The sequence below is a fragment of the Panulirus ornatus genome, chromosome 43 (assembly GCF_036320965.1).
Source record: "Panulirus ornatus isolate Po-2019 chromosome 43, ASM3632096v1, whole genome shotgun sequence".
Classification (NCBI taxonomy): domain Eukaryota; kingdom Metazoa; phylum Arthropoda; class Malacostraca; order Decapoda; family Palinuridae; genus Panulirus; species Panulirus ornatus.
This window is the reverse complement of record NC_092266.1, coordinates 4,759,673-4,778,143: the sequence shown is the minus strand read 5'-3', so window position 1 is coordinate 4,778,143 and position 18,471 is coordinate 4,759,673. Positions and strand designations below refer to the sequence as shown.

The window sequence follows — 18,471 nt, the reverse complement described above, 5'->3', positions numbered from 1 at the left end:
TCTTGCACCTTTCTCTTGACATCCTGTCTTTCTTTTATACATCTCCCACTCAATTTCATTTTTTCCCTGCAAAAATCGTCCAAATGCCTCTCTCTTATCTTTCACTAATAATCTTACTTCTTCATCCCACCACTCACAACCCTTTCTAATCAACCCACCTCCCACTCTTCTCATGCCACAAGCATCTTTTGCTCAATCCATCACTGATTTCCTAAATACATCCCATTCCTCCCCCACTCCCCTTACTTCCATTGTTCTCACCTTTTTCCATTCTGTACTCAGTCTCTCCTTGTACTTCCTCACACAAGTCTCCTTCCCAAGCTCACTTACTCTCACCACCCTCTTCACCCCAACATTCACTCTTCATTTCTGAAAACCCATACAAATCTTCACCTTAGCCTCCACAAGCTAATGATCAGACATCCCTCCAGTTGCACCTCTCAGCACATTAACATCCAAAAGTCTCTCTTTCGCGCGCCTGTCAATTAACACGTAATCCAGCAACGCTCTCTGGCCATCTCTCCTACTTACATACGTATACTTATGTATATCTCGCTTTTTAAACCAGGTATTCCCAATCACCAGTCCTTTTTCAGCACATAAATCTACAAGCTCTTCACCATTTCCATTTACAACACTGAACACCCCATGTATACCAATTATTCCCTCCACTGCCACATTACTCACCTTTGCATTCAAATCACCCATCACTATAACGCGGTCTCGTGCATCAAAACCACTAACACACTCATTCAGCTGCTCCTAAAACACTTGACTCTCATGATCTTTCTTCTCATGCCCAGGTGCATATGCACCAATAATCACCCATCTCTCTCCATCAACTTTCGGTTTTACCCATATTAATCGAGAATTTACTTTCTTACATTCTATCACATACTCCCACAACTCCTGTTTCAGGAGTACTGCTACTCCTTCCCTTGCTCTTGTCCTCTCACTAACCACTGACTTTACTCCAAGGCATTGCCAAACCACTCTTCCCCTTTACCCTTGAGCTTCGTTTCACTCAGAGCCAAAACATCCAGGTTCCTTTCCTCAAACATACTACGTATCTCTCCTTTTTTCATATCTTGGTTACATCCACACACATTTAGACACCACAGTCTGAGCCTTCGAGGAGGATGAGCACTCCCCGCGTGACTCCTTCTGTTTCCCATTTTAGAAAGTTAAAAAACACAAGGAGGGGAGGATTTCTCACTCCCCGCTCCCGTCCCCTCTAGTCGCCTTCTACGACACGCGAGGAATGCGTGGGAAGTATTCTTTCACCCCTATCCCCAGGGATAACATATATATATATATATATATACATATATATATATATATATATATATATATATATATATATATATATATATATATATTGATTTTATAAAAGAAGGAACAGAGAAGAGGGCCAGGTGAGGATATTCCTTCAAAGGCCTAGTCCTCAGTATGACTGAAAGTTATGTATATATATATATATATATATATATATATATATATATATATATATATATATATATATATATATATATATATATATATATATATATATATGTATATATATATATATATATATATATATATATATATATATATATATATATATATATATATATATATATATATATATATATATATATATATATATATATATGTATACATATATATATATATATATATATATATATATATATATATATATATATATATATATATATATATATATATATATATATATATATATATATGCATATATATATATATATATATATATATATATATATATATATATATATATATATATATATATATATATACATATATATATTAGACATTCCTCCAGTTGCACCTCTCAGCACATTAACATCCAAAAGTCTCTCTTTCGCGCGCCTGTCAATTAACACGTAATCCAATAACGCTCTCTGGCCATCTCTCCTACTTACATACGTATACTTATGTATATCTCGCTTTTTAAACCAGGTATTCCCAATCATCAGTCCTTTTTCAGCACATAAATCTACAAGCTCTTCACCATTTCCATTTACAACACTGAACACCCTATTTATACCAATTATTCCCTCAACTGCCACATTACTCAACTTTGCATTCAAATCACCCATCACTATAACCCGGTCTCGTGCATCAAAACCACTAATACACTCATTCAGCTGCTCCCAAAACACTTGCCTCTCATGATCTTTCTTCTCATGCCCAGGTGCACCAATCATCACCCATCTCTCTCAATCAACTTTCAGTTTTACCCATATTAATCGAGAATTTACTTTTTTACATTCTATCACATACTCCCACAACTCCTGTTTCAGGAGTACTGCTACTCCATCCCTTGCTCTTGTCCTCTCACTAACCCCTGACTCTACTCCCAAGACATTCCCAAACCACTCTTCCCCTTTACCCTTTAACTTCGTTTCACTCAGAGCCAAAATACCCAGGTTCCTTTCCTCAAACATACTACGTATCTCTCCTTTTTTCACATCTTGGTTACATCCACACACATTTAGACACCACAGTCTGAGCCTTCGAGGAGGATGAGCACTCCCCGCGTGACTCCTTCTGTTTCCCATTTTAGAAAGTTAAAAAATACAAGGAGGGAACGATTTCTGGCCCCCCGCTCCCGTCCCCTCTAGTCGCCTTCTACGACACGTGAGGAATGCGTGGGAAGTATTCTTTCACCCCTATCCCCAGGGATAATATATATATATATATATATATATATATATATATATATATATATATATATATATATATATATATATATATATATATATATTTTTTTTTTTTTTTTTTTTGCTTTGTCGCTGTCTCCCGCGTTTGCGAGGTAGCGCAAGGAAACAGACGAAAGAAATGGCCCAACCCACCCCCATACACATGTATATACATACGTCCACACACGCAAATATACATACCTACACATCTTTCCATGGTTTACCCCAGACGCTTCACATGCCCTGATTCAATCCACTGACAGCACGTCAACCCCGGTATACCACATCGATCCAATTTACTTTATTCCTTGCCCGCCTTTCACCCTCCTGCATGTTCAGGCCCCGATCACACAAAATCTTTTTCACTCCATCTTTCCACCTCCAATTTGGTCTCCCACTTCTCCTCGTTCCCTCCATCTCCGGCACATATATCCTCTTGGTCAATCTTTCCTCACTCATTCTCTCCATGTGCCCAAACCATTTCAAAACACCCTCTTCTGCTCTCTCAACCACGCTCTTTTTATTTCCACACATCTCTCTTACCCTTACGTTACTTACTCGATCAAACCACCTCACACCACACATTGTCCTCAAACATCTCATTTCCAGCACATCCATCCTCCTGCGCACAACTCTATCCATAGCCCACGCCTCGCAACCATACAACATTGTTGGAACCACTATTCCTTCAAACATACCCATTTTTGCTTTCCGAGATAATGTTCTCGACTTCCACACATTCTTCAAGGCTCCCAGGATTTTCGCCCCCTCACCCACCCTATGATCCACTTCCGCTTCCATGGTTCCATCCGCTGCTAGATCCACTCCCAGTTATCTAAAACACTTTACTTCCTCCAGTTTTTCTCCATTCAAACTTACCTCCCAATTGACTTGACCCTCAACCCTACTGTACCTAATAACCTTGCTATTATTCACATTTACTCTTAACTTTCTTCTTTCACACACTTAACCAAACTCAGTCAGCAGCTTCTGCAGTTTCTCACATGAATCAGCCACCAGCGCTGTATCATCAGCGAACAACAACTGACTCACTTCCCAAGCTCTCTCATCCCCAACAGACTTCATACTTGCCCCTCTTTCCAAAACTCTTGCATTTACCTCCCTAACAACCCCATCCATAAACAAATTAAACAACCATGGAGACATCACACACCCCTGCCGCAAACCTACATTCACTGAGAACCAATCACTTTCCTCTCTTCCTACACGTACACATGCCTTACATCCTCGATAAAAACTTTTCACTGCTTCTAACAACTTGCCTCCCACACCATATATTCTTAATACACAGAGCATCTCTATCAACTCTATCATATGCCTTCTCCAGATCCATAAATGCTACATACAAATCCATTTGTTTTTCTAAGTATTTCTCACATACATTCTTCAAAGCAAACACCTGATCCACACATCCTCTACCACTTCTGAAACCACACTGCTCTTCCCCAATCTGATGCTCTGTACATGCCTTCACCCTCTCAATCAATACCCTCCCATATAATTTACCAGGAATACTCAACAAACTTATACCTCTGTAATTTGAGCACTCACTCTTAACCCCTTTGCCTTCGTACAATGGCACTATGCACGCATTCCGCCAATCCTCTGGCACCTCACCATGAGTCATACATACATTGAATAACCTTACCAACCAGTCAATAATAGAGTCACCCCCTTTTTTAATAAATTCCACTGCAATACCATCCAAACCTGCTTCCACCGAGTTCCCCTTTTGTGTTGGCAGTGGCCACAAGACAACCACAATCCTGCTGGACGGGAAGAGGATCAAACTTCAATTGTGGGACATTTCTGGCCAGGGACGCTTCTGCACTATCATCAGATCTTACTCACGGGGAGCTCAGGGCATCCTTCTTGTTTATGATATAACAAATAAGTGGTCATTTGAGGCCCTTGATCGCTGGATGAAGGAGATTCAAGAGCATGCTCCAGGTGTGCCAAAGGTGTTGATAGGCAACCGACTGCATCTGGCATTTAAAAGACAGGTGAGCCAGAGTTAAGCAGAACAGTATGCTGCAAAGAACCATGTGAACCTTTTCGAAGTTAGTTCTCTCTGTGACTTTAATATTGTGGAAAGTTTCACTGAACTCTCCAGACTGGCTCTTAAACGCAATGGTATGAAACGACTATGGGTAGCAAATAATGTGTAAACGCTTCTGGAATTGTGCAGGCGTGCCATTGTTGCAACCACCACTGTGTATGGTATTGAACATCTTCCGCTACCACAACCTATGAAGTCACATCTCAAAAGTTATACAATCCACAACCACACCACCCGCCTAAGACAGGGAATTCCATTAACTGATAAACACAAAAAGAAGCACCTCAAGATTCCAGGTGAAACGACGACGTCTTGTGTCAACACTTCAACTTGCACTATTTGCTAGTCACCCACACCACCTAAGATTCACCGTCACCTGCTGCCAACTCGTACAAATGCTTATGATTCATCATCAAGTGCTGTTAACTCACTGTGAATTTGGATGTCAGGTATTACCAACGTAATCTGTTCTGTAGATTGCTACCAGCTGTATTATTCCATCCATCATGTGTCATATGTTATGTACACTAGTACAAAATTTAGAAAATCAGGAATTGTGTATATATATAAACAAAACTTTGATTGCGTAATAGATTAAGAAACTTATACTTCACTAGTTGAACTGATATATATATATATATATATATATATATATATATATATATATATATATATATATATATATATATATATATATATATATATACATATCTTTCATATATGTATATATATATATATATATATATATATATATATATATATATATATATATATATATATATATATATATATATATATATATATATATATTTTTTTTTTTTTTCAAACTATTCGCCATTTCCCGCGTTAGCGAGGTAGCGTTAAGAACAGAGGACTAGGCCTTTTTCGGAATATCCTCACCTGGCCCCCTCTGTTCCTTCTTTTGGAAAATTAAAAAAAAAAACGAGAGGGGAGGATTTCCAGCCCCCCCGCTCCCTCCCCTTTTAGTCGCCTTCTACGACACGCAGGGAATACGTGGGAAGTATTCTTAATCCCCTATCCCCAGGGATCAAATATATATATATATATATATATATATATATATATATATATATATATATATATATATATATATATATATATATATATATATATATATATATATATATATATATATATATATATATATATATATATATATATATATGACTCCCTCTTCTGTTTCCCATTTTAGAAAGTTAATACAAGGAGGGGAGGATTTCCGGCCCCCCGCTCCCGTCCCCTCTAGTCGCTTTCTACGACACGCGAGGAATACGTGGGAAGTATTCTTTCACCCCTATCCCCAGGGATAATATACATATATATATATACATATACACACACACACACACACACACACATACGCACATACACACACACACACACACATGCATATATATACATATGAAAAATGTAAGAAACAATTTATAAAACAAACTTTTAGCTTGAAATGAATGAAAAAAATGAATGTCACATAATGGTTCAACCTCTGGCTATGGAAAAGGAAATGTAAATGTGAATAAGAGCAAGGTTATTAGGTACAGTAGGGGTGAGGGTCAAGTCAATTGGGAGGTGAGTTTGAATGGAGAAAAACTGGAGGAAGTGAAGTGTTTTAGATATCTGGGAGTGGATCTGTCAGCGGATGGAACCATGGTAGCGGAAGTGGATCATAGGGTGGGGGAGGGGGCGAAAATTTTGGGAGCCTTGAAAAATGTGTGGAAGTCGAGAACATTATCTCGGAAAGCGAAAATGGGTATGTTTGAGGGAATAGTGGTTCCAACAATGTTGTATGGTTGCGAGGCGTGGGCTATGGATAGAGATGTGCGCAGGAGGATGGATGTGCTGGAAATGAGATGTTTGAGGACAATGTGTGGTGTGAGGTGGTTTGATCGAGTAAGTAACGTAAGGGTAAGAGAGATGTGTGGAAATAAAAAGAGCGTGGTTGAGAGAGCAGAAGAGGGTGTTTTGAAATGGTTTGGGCACATGGAGAGAATGAGTGAGGAGAGATTGACCAAGAGGATATATGTGTCGGAGGTGGAGGGAACGAGGAGAAGAGGGAGACCAAATTGGAGGTGGAAAGATGGAGTGAAAAGATTTTGTGTGATCGGGGCCTGAACATGCAGGAGGGTGAAAGGAGGGCAAGGAATAGAGTGAATTGGAGTCATGTGGTATACAGGGGTTGACGTGCTGTCAGTGGATTGAATCAAGGCATGTGAAGCGTCTGGGGTAAACCATGGAAAGCTGTGTAGGTATGTATATTTGCGTGTGTGGACGTGTGTATGTACATGTGTATGGGGGGGGGGGGTTGGGCCATTTCTTTCGTCTGTTTCCTTGCGCTACCTCGCAAACGCGGGAGACAGCGACAAAGTATGAAAAAAAAAAAAAAAAAAGAATATATATATATATATATATATATATATATATATATATATATATATATATATATATATATATATATAAATATATATTATCCCTGGGGATAGGGGTGAAAGAATACTTCCCACGCATTCCTCGCGTGTCGTAGAAGGCGACTAGAGGAGACGGGAGCGAGGGGCCAGAAATCCTCCCATCCTTGTATTTTTTTAACTTTCTAAAATGGGAAACAGAAGAAGGAGTCACGCGGGGAGTGCTCATCCTCCTCGAAGGCTGAGACTGGGGTGTCTAAATGTTTGTGGATGTAACCAAGATGTGAAAAAAGGAGAGATAGGTAGTATGTTTGAGGAAAGGAACCTGGATGTTTTGGCTCTGAGTGAAACGAAGCTCAAGGGTAAAGGGGAAGCGTTGTTTGGGAATGTCTTGGGAGTAAAGTCAGGGGTTAGTGAGAGGACAAGAGCAAGGGAAGGAGTAACAGTACTCCTGAAGCAGGAGTTGTGGGAGTATGTGATAGAATGTAAGAAAGTAAATTCTCGATTAATATGGGTAAAACTGAAAGTTGATGGAGAGAGATGGGTAATTATTGGTGCATATGCACCTGGGCATGAGAAGAAAGATCATGAGAGACAAGTGTTTTGGGAGCAGCTGAATGAGTGTGTTAGTGGTTTTGATGCACGAGACCGGGTTATAGTGATGGGTGATTTGAATGCAAAGGTGAGTAATGTGGCAGTGTAGGGAATAATTGGTATACATGGGGTGTTCAGTGTTGTAAATGGAAATGGTGAAGAGCTTGTAGATTTATGTGCTGAAAAAGGACTGGTGATTGGGAATACCTGGTTTAAAAAGCGAGATATACATAAATATACGTATGTAAGTAGGAGAGATGGCCAGAGAGCGTTATTGAATTACGTGTTAATTGACAGGCGCGCGAAAGAAAGACTTTTGGATGTTAATGTGCTGAGAGGTGCAACTGGAGGGATGTCTGATCATTATCTTGTGGAGGCTAAGGTGAAGATTTGTATGGGTTTTCAGAAAAGAAGAGTGAATGTTGGGGTGAAGAGGGTGGTGCGAGAAAGTGAGCTTGGGAAGGAGACTTGTGTGAGGAAGTACCAGGAGGGACTGAGTACAGAATGGAAAAAGGTGAGAACAATGGAAGTAAGGGGAGTGGGGAGGAATGGGATGTATTTAGGGAATCAGTGATGGATTGCGTAAAAGATGCTTGTGGCATGAGAAGAGTGGGAGGTGGGTTGATTAGAAAGGGTAGTGCGTGGTGGGATGAAGAAGTAAGATTATTAGTGAAAGGAAAGAGAGAGGCATTTGGACGATTTTTGCAGGGAAAAAATGCAATTGAGCGTGAGATGTATAAAAGAAAGAGACAGGTGGTCAAGAGAAAGGTGCAAGAGGTGAAAAAGAGGGCAAATGAGAGTTGGGGTGAGAGAGTATCATTAAATTTTAGGGAGAATAAAAAGATGTTCTGGAAGGAGGTAAATAAAGTGCGTAAGAAAAGGGAGTAAATGGGAACTTCAGTCAAGGGCGCAAATGGGGAGGTGATAACAAGTAGTGGTGATGTGAAGGAGTATTTTGATGGAGTGAGTATTTTGAAGGTTTGTTGAATGTGTTTGATGATAGAGTGGCAGATATAGGGTGTTTTGGTCGAGGTGGTGTGCAAAGTGAGAGGGTTAGGGAAAATGATTTGGTAAACAGAGAGGAGGTATTTAGGGAATCAGTGATGGATTGCGCAAAACATGCTTGTGGCATGATATATATATATATATATATATATATATATACATATATATATATATATATATATATATATATATATATATATATATATATATATATATATATATATATATATATATATATATATTTTTTTTTTTTTTTTTTTTTTTTATACTTTGTCGCTGTCTCCCGCGTTTGCGAGGTAGCGCAAGGAAACAGACGAAAGAAATGGCCCAACCCTCCCCATACACATGTACATACACACGTCCACACACGCAAATATACATACCTACACAGCTTTCCATGGTTTACCCCGGACGCTTCACATGCCTTGATTCAATCCACTGACAGCACGTCAACCCCTGTATACCACATCGCTCCAATTCACTCTATTCCTTGCCCTCCTTTCACCCTCCTGCATGTTCAGGCCCCGATCACACAAAATCCTTTTCACTCCATCTTTCCACCTCCAATTTGGTCTCCCTCTTCTCCTCGTTCCCTCCACCTCCGACACATATATCCTCTTGGTCAATCTTTCCTCACTCATTCTCTCCATGTGCCCAAACCATTTCAAAACACCCTCTTCTGCTCTCTCAACCACGCTCTTTTTATTTCCACACATCTCTCTTACCCTCACGTTACTTACTCGATCAAACCACCTCACAACACACATTGTCCTCAAACATCTCATTTCCAGCACATCCATCCTCCTGCGCACAACTCTATCCATAGCCCACGCCTCGCAACCATACAACATTGTTGGAACCACTATTCCTTCAAACATACCCATTTTTGCTTTCCGGGATAATGTTCTCGACTTCCACAAATTTTTCAAGGCTCCCAAAATTTTCGCCCCCTCCCCCACCCTATGATCCACTTCCGCTTCCATGGTTCCATCCGCTGACAGATCCACTCCCAGATATCTAAAACACTTCACTTCCTCCAGTTTTTCTCCATTCAAACTCACCTCCCAATTGACTTGACCCTCAACCCTACTGTACCTAATAACCTTGCTCTTATTCACATTTACTCTTAACTTTCTTCTTCCACACACTTTACCAAACTCCGTCACCAGCTTCTGCAGTTTCTCACATGAATCCGCCACCAGCGCTGTATCATCAGCGAACAACAACTGACTCACTTCCCAAGCTCTCTCATCCCCAACAGACCTCATACTTGCCCCTCTTTCCAAGACTCTTGCATTTACCTCCCTAACAACCCCATCCATAAACAAATTAAACAACCATGGAGACATCACACACCCCTGCCGCAAACCTACATTCACTGAGAACCAATCACTTTCCTCTCTTCCTACACGTACACATGCCTTACATCCTCGATAAAAACTTTTCACTGCTTCTAACAACTTGCCTCCCACACCATATATTCTTAATACCTTCCACAGAGCATCTCTATCAACTCTATCATATGCCTTCTCCAGATCCATAAATGCTACATACAAATCCATTTGCTTTTCTAAGTATTTCTCACATACATTCTTCAAAGCAAACACCTGATCCACACATCCTCTCCCACTTCTGAAACCACACTGCTCTTCCCCAATCTGATGCTCCGTACATGCCTTCACCCTCTCAATCAATACCCTCCCATATAATTTACCAGGAATACTCAACAAACTTATACCTCTGTAATTTGAGCACTCACTCTTATCCCCTTTGCCTTTGTACAATGGCACTATGCACGCATTCCGCCAATCCTCAGGCACCTCACCATGAGTCATACATACATTAAATAACCTTACCAACCAGTCAACAATACAGTCACCCCCTTTTTTAATAAATTCCACTGCAATACCATCCAAACCTGCTGCCTTGCCGGCTTTCATCTTCCGCAAAGCTTTTACTACCTCTTCTCTCTTTACCAAATCATTTTCCCTAACCCTCTCACTTTGCACACCACCTCGACCCAAACACCCTATATCTGCCACTCTGTCATCAGACACATTCAACAAACCTTCAAAATACTCATTCCATCTCCTTCTCACACCACCACTACTTGTTATCACCTCCCCATTTACGCCCTTCACTGAAGTTCCCATTTGTGGAGGCTAAGGTGAAGATTAGTATGGGTTTTCAGAAAAGAAGAGTGAATGTTGGGGTGAAGAAGGTGGTGAGAGTAAGTGAGCTTGGGAAGGAGACCTGTGTGAAGAAGTATCAGGAGAGACTGTGTACAGAATGGAAAAAGGTGAGAACAATGGAAGTAAGGGGAGTGGGGGAGGAATGGGATGTATTTAGGGAATCAGTGATGGATTGCGCAAAAGATGCTTGTGGCATGAGAAGAGTGGGAGGTGGGCTGTTTAGAAAGGGTAGTGAGTGGTGGGATGAAGAAGTAAGAGTATTAGTGAAAGAGAAGAGAGAGGCATTTGGACGATTTTTGCAGGGAAAAAATGCAATTGAGTGGGAGAAGTATAAAAGAAAGAGACAGGAGGTCAAGAGAAAGGTGCAAGAGGTGAAAAAAAGGGCAAATGAGAGTTGGGTGAGAGACTATCAGTAAATTTTAGGGAGAATAAAAAGATGTTCTGGAAGGAGGTAAATAGGGTGCGTAAGATATATATATATATATATATATATATATATATATATATATATATATATATATATATATATATATATATATATATATATATGCATATACAGTTGAGGATATTCCCTCAAAGGTCCAGTCCTCTGTTCTTAACGCTACCTTGCTAACGCGGGAAATGGCGAATAGTGTGAAAAAAAAGAAAAAAAAAAAAAAAATATATATATTTATATATATATATATATATATATATATATATATATATATATATATATATATATATATATATATATATATATATATATATATATACAGACATACACATACATACACATACATACGCACATTTACACACACACACACACACACACACATATACATATATATACATATGAAAAATGTAAGAAACAATTTAGAAAACTGAAACTTCTAGCTTGAAATGAAATGAAAAAATGAATGTCACATAATGGTTCAACCTCTGGCTATGGAAAAGGGAAATGTATAATTTATTTACACAAACGTCAATATCATTATCTTGTGGAGGCTAAGGTGAAGATTTGTATGGGTTTTCAGAAATGAAGAGTGAATGTTGGGGTGAAGAGGGTGGTGAGAGTAAGTGAGCTTGGGAAGGAGACTTGTGTGAGGAAGTACAAGGAGAGACTGAGTACAGAATGGAAAAAGGTGAGAACAATGGAAGTAAGGGGAGTGGGGGAGGAATGGGATGTATTTAGGGAATCAGTGATGGATTGCGCAAAAGATGCTTGTGGCATGAGAAGAGTGGGAGGTGGGTTGATTAGAAAGGGTAGTGCGTGGTGGGATGAAGAAGTAAGATTATTAGTGAAAGATAAGAGAGAGGCATTTGGACGATTTTTGCAGGGAAAAAATGCAATTGAGTGGGAGATGTATAAAAGAAAGAGACAGGAGGTCAAGAGAAAGGTTCAAGAGGTGAAAAAGAGGGCAAATGAGAGTTGGGGTGAGAGAGTATCATTATATTTTAGGGAGAAAAAAAAGATGTTCTGGAAGAAGGTAAATAAAGTGCGTAAGACAAGGGAGCAAATGGGAACTTCAGTGAAGGGCGCAAATGGGGAGGTGATAACAAGTAGTGGTGATGTGAGAAGGAGATGGAGTGAGTATTTTGAAGGTTTGTTGAATGTGTTTGATGATAGAGTGGCAGATATAGGGTGTTTTGGTCGAGGTGGTGTGCAAAGTGAGAGGGTTAGGGAAAATTATTTGGTAAACAGAGAAGAGGTAGTAAAAGCTTTGCGGAAGATTCAAGCCGGCAAGGCAGCAGGTTTGGATGGTATTGCAGTGGAATTTATTAAAAAAGGGGTGACTGTATTATTGACTGGTTGGTAAGGTTATTTAATGTATGTATGACTCATGGTGAGGTTCCTGAGGATTGGCGGAATGCTTGCATAGTGCCATTGTACAAAGGCAAAGGGGATAAGAGTGAGTGCTCAAATTACAGAGGTATAAGTTTGTTGAGTATTCCTGATAAATTATATGGGAGGGTATTGATTGAGAGGGTGAAGGCATGTACAGAGCATCAGATTGGAGAAGAGCAGTGTGGTTTCAGAAGTGGTAGAGGATGTGTGGATCAGGTGTTTGCTTTGAAGAATGTATGTGAGAAATACTTAGAAAAGCAAATGGATTTGTATGTAGCATTTATGGATCTGGAGAAGGCATATGATAGAGTTGATAGAGATGCTCTGTGGAAGGTATTAAGAATATATGGTGTGGGAGGCAATTTGTTAGAAGCAGTGAAAAGTTTTTATCGAGGATGTAAGGCATGTGTACGTGTAGGAAGAGAGGAAAGTGATTGGTTCTCAGTGAATGTAGGTTTGCGGCAGGGGTGTGTGACGTCTCTATGGTTGTTTAATTTGTTTATGGATGGGGTTGTTAGGGAGGTAAATGCAAGAGTTTTGGAAAGAGGGGCAAGTATGAAGTCTGTTGGGGATGAGAGAGCTTGGGAAGTGAGTCAGTTGTTGTTCGCTGATGATACAGCGCTGGTGGCTGATTCAAGTGAGAAACTGCAGAAGCTGGTGACTGTGTTTGGTATAGTGTGTGAAAGAAGAAAGTTAAGAGTAAATGTGAATAAGAGCAAGGTTATTAGGTACAGTAGGGTTGAGGGTCAAGTCAATTGGGAGGTAAGATTGAATGGAGAAAAACTGGAGGAAGTAAAGTGTTTTAGATATCTGGGAGTGGATCTGGCAGCGGATGGAACCATGGAAGCGGAAGTGGATCATAGGGTGGGTGAGGGGGCGAAAATCCTGGGAGCCTTGAAGAATGTGTGGAAGTCGAGAACATTATCTCGGAAAGCAAAAATGGGTATGTTTGAAGGAATAGTGGTTCCAACAATGTTGTATGGTTGCGAGGCGTGGGCTATGGATAGAGTTGTGCGCAAGAGGATGGATGTGCTGTAAATGAGATGTTTGAGGACAATATGTGGTGTGAGGTGGTTTGATCGAGTAAGTAACGTAAGGGTAAGAGAGATGTGTGGAAATAAAAAGAGCGTGGTTGAGAGAGCAGAAGAGGGTGTTTTGAAATGGTTTGGGCACATGGAGAGAATGAGTGAGGAAAGATTGACCAAGAGGATATATGTGTCGGAGGAGGAGGGAACGAGGAGAAGTGGGAGACTAAATTGGAGATGGAAAGATGGAGTGAAAAAGAATTTGTGTGATCGGGCCCTGAACATGCAGGAGGATGAAAGGAGGGCAAGGAATAGAGTGAATTGGATCGATGTGGTATACCGGGGTTGACGTGCTGTCAGTGGATTGAATCAGGGCATGTGAAGCATGTATATTTTCGTGTGTGGACGTATGTATATACATGTGTATGGGGGTGGGTTGGGCCATTTCTTTCGTCTGTTTCCTTGCGCTACCTCGCAAACGCGGGAGACAGCGACAAAAAGAAGAAAAAAAAATATTAGAAAATTTGGTTGAAAAAATCGTCATGTGTTAATGTTTGCACTGGTTTATAAGTATGTTTCCTCTATCTCTGGGATTGATTTTTAATATTAATGCCTATACATATTCCAATTTTACTATTGACTATATTACAAAACTACATACCATAAGAACATGAGAAGTAAGGACACTGCAAGAGGCGTATTGGCCCGAGCTAGGCAGGTCCTGAGTCTGTCCACAAACCAACTGCCTGTACACATAAACACATCCAACCTTCGTTTAAAGCTAACTAAAGAACTAACTTCAACTACTGGACTTGACAGCTTGTTCCATAAATCTACTACCCTATTCCCGAACCAATATCTGCCCACATCCGACCTGAATCTATCTACTTCCATTATTTTTGGTCCTATCCAGTGACGTCGTTCTAAGAACTTTATCCATGTTAGCTCTATGTATGGTCTTCACCTATTCAATAACTTCATTCACATCCCCTCTCAATGACTGCAAATTCAGCCTTTTTTACCTTTCTTCATAAGTGAGGTTTCTAATTCCTGGAATCATTTATGTTATTCGCATTTGTGCTCTCTCTCTCTCTCTCTCTCTCTCTCTCTCTCTCTCTCTCTCTCTCTCTCTCTCTCTCTCTCTCTCTCTCTCTCTCTAATAATCATTATTAACTGCATAGTATGGAGCCCAAAACTAAACCACATGATTCAAATGTGAGTCTCACCAATTCAAGATAATGTTGTAATAATACTCTAGGAGTTTGATTGCTAACAGTCCCATTAATGAACCCAAACATACTATTAGCCTAATTACACACTTTAATACATTGTTGCCGCGGCTTAAGATCCTCGCTCACTCCGCCTGAAGTACGTGCAATTGTTGATCTGATTAACATGTAATGGCAGGCCTGAAAATACACACACACACACACACACACTCACACACACACACACACACACACACACACACACACACACACACACACACACACAGACACACAGACCGACACATACACACACGTACAAATTCTCTCTACTTCTCTCTTTTCATTTCTCGTATCTTTTATTTTTTGCATTATACACAATAACTACTCCTATATTTGTTCTCTTTACTCGTATATTTCAATAAGGTAAATTAAAGCTTAAGTCCATGTAATTTGATTAGTAAATCGTAATGAGACCTTTTTCTCCTCTGTGTCTGTTGGACCCGAGGAAAGTAAAACCATTCCTCATTATTGACAACAGTGTTTTAGGGTTAAGTAAGCAATGGTTTCATCAATATAGACTTTGGTAAAGAGAAATTGATATTAAATCTAAGAAGTTCATGATCAGGCAAATAAATGATCCCAGCTCTTAGCAAAATCTAATCTATTATTTACATTATATGGCGAGATTCTTTTTCCTTTAACGTAGCTGAGATGCCCCTACCCTCAAAAACTTTCATTCATTTAATAAAACTTTGTTGACAATAACGTTTCCCAAGATGCTGAGGCTGATTCTTATTGAAAGAAATTCGGTTTAGCCATGATAAATTCCCTCACTCCCATTCTCAGTAACTTATTCATGGAATACTATGAGACTGAGATCCAAACTTCCGTTAGTAACTGTCCAAAAATATGGTTAAGATACGTTGACGATGTGTGTTCCTTATGGCCATCTTACCAAGATCATGATGTTTTCTTTAATGAATTACGATTCATCCCAACATCAAGTTTAAGACTAAATGGAAACACAAAGGCAAATCACCCTTCCTTAATGTGGTGATAATTAGGTATTTTGATTAGTTATCCTTTAAGATCTACAGGAAGCCTACCAGTGCTGAGAGTTATATTCATTATTTTTCAGGATGTGGGAAAACAGGATCCCAGCTCGAGGTGTGGTGTGCAGGAACAGTTCCCCAGTGCTACGTCTGGTGTGTGAGGGACACAATACCTATGTGTGAGATGTGATGTGTGAAGGAACGCCATGCCCAAGCAGAGATACGGAACTCTTATCACAGTATCCTCATCCCGGTACAAGCTTGCGGTGTGTGGGACATAGTACTACCTGCCAGGTCTGGTATGTGAGGAACAGAGTACCTCAGTGCCAGTGCAATACTGGTGAGTGTGAGATAAAATGTCTTAGTGTCATATGTGGTGTGTGGTGAGACAGCGCCCCAGTGTCTGTGTAGGTGTGGTGTTACACCGTCCTAGTGCTATGTGGGTGTCTGGTGACAGTACCCCAGTGTCAGTGTTGATGTGGTGGTAAAGTACCTTAGTGCTAGTGCAGTGACTGTTGACACCGTACCCTAGTGTCAGTGAAGGTGTAGTTGTACAGTGACCTAGTGCCAGGTACAGTGCTGGTGATTTATTGCCCCAGTGTCAGTGTACATGTGGTGTTACACCGTCCTAGTGCCTTGTCGGTGTCTGGTAACACAGTACCCCAGTGTCGGTGGAAGTGTGGTGGTACAGCGCTCAAGTGCCAACACTACCTTCCTTCACCACCTACGTACACTACTCACCCTCATTGCCGACCTACAAGACCTTCCTTCACTACGGTGAGGTGTCTGGTGACATCAGTACCCCAGTGTTAGTGTAGGTGTGGTATGGTGGTACAGGACCCTCGTGACAGGTGTGGTGTGTGGTGAGACACTACCACAGATTTAGTGTATGTGTGGTGCCACAGGACCCTTGTGCCAGGTGCAGTGTCTAGTGACACAGTACCACTGTGCTAAGCCTGTTGTTGTGTAGTGACACAATCGCCAAGCTTCTCTACAGGTCTGGTTTACAGAGACACGTTGCCAGTCTTGATGTTGGAGGACATTATGCTTGGCTTATGGGAAATTCATTATCTTGTACCATCCATGGTGAGTGTAGAATACAGCAGCCCAGTGCCTGGTCTAGTGTGTGGGAGGCACACTGCCTCACTCCCAGGTCTGGTTTATAGTAACACAGGTGTCACCCTCTTGCTCACATATGATCATCTCTGGTGGGTGTCTGCGGCTTATGTAACTTTATGTCCACAACCTTTTGATCGTATCTAAACCTTATGGCCTCAGTAAACCGTGTAAGAGATTACTTGATTTGTAAAAATTCTCACCATAGAAATATCAAAATTTTTAAAAACAAGTATTGATTTACCGTGTTTATTATATCAGTAATATGTTATCAAAGAAATAATTTACCTTTTAATCTATCCTTTCTTTTTCTTTACTTGCCTGATCAGTAGTGTATGTCATTTCACTTGCATCTCCATATGAAAGCAACAGCAGGACACATGTTATTTTCATTGAAAATTAACTATACATGGTGGTAAGTACAGACGTACAGTACAGTACATGTAGAGCCTCAACATTAAGCCAGGAGAGCTCAGGTTACTGGCTGCAAGCAAATGTGACGAAACTCCTGAAGGAAAGTGACTTTTCCCTAAAATAAGCTCACTGTAGGTAAGTTGTCTGTTTATTACCATTAGACTGTGTAGAAAACCTTAATATTTATGTGTGGTGGTAACGAGTGGCAACAGTTTGCAGTGTTACACTTGTCGCTGCACCTAATACTAATATTGAACTGTGCATTGTTTTACTGTCATTGGTTCATGACATAAAGTATTTTAGATATTGTTAATGTTTGGAGGATACGTAACTAAATGTCAGAGTCTGAGAAAGCATCTGTAGAAGATATTATGTGATTGCTAATTCTGAATCTTGGTTTGATATTAAATAGATAGACTTCTTTGCCTAATACGCAATTCCAAGGTATAATTTTTAATAAAAACATGGTAAATAATGTAGGCGGTAATGTTTGGCCTTTGTTAAAGATCATCTTAATCTTGTGATGAATAAAATTTACCCGATGGGAATGTCGATTTCATTTTGCATAGATTAAAGATGAGCTTCGTAAGAAAATAACAGTAGGACAAACACCAGAGAAAGGCGACAGATTTTATGATCAGTTTGCAGAAATTTGTGATGAACAAGATTCTGTCGTAAAAGACTTAAGTGCAAGGTTGGGGCGAATGTCTCTTTCCACCAGCTTCGGGTGCGGATCCACGTAGATTTGTTTGATATTTCCATAATCCAATTAGTTGAGAAACCTGCTCGTGACGTTGATAATGTTGAAGAT

The 18,471-nt window shown here is 40.0% G+C and overlaps 1 pseudogene; it reads left to right on the top strand.

The window, feature by feature from the left end:
- The first annotated feature begins 4,375 nt into the window (after positions 1-4,375).
- LOC139762261 (ras-related protein Rab-40C pseudogene) lies at positions 4,376-18,218 on the top strand (annotated as a pseudogene).
- The last annotated feature ends 253 nt before the right edge of the window (positions 18,219-18,471 follow it).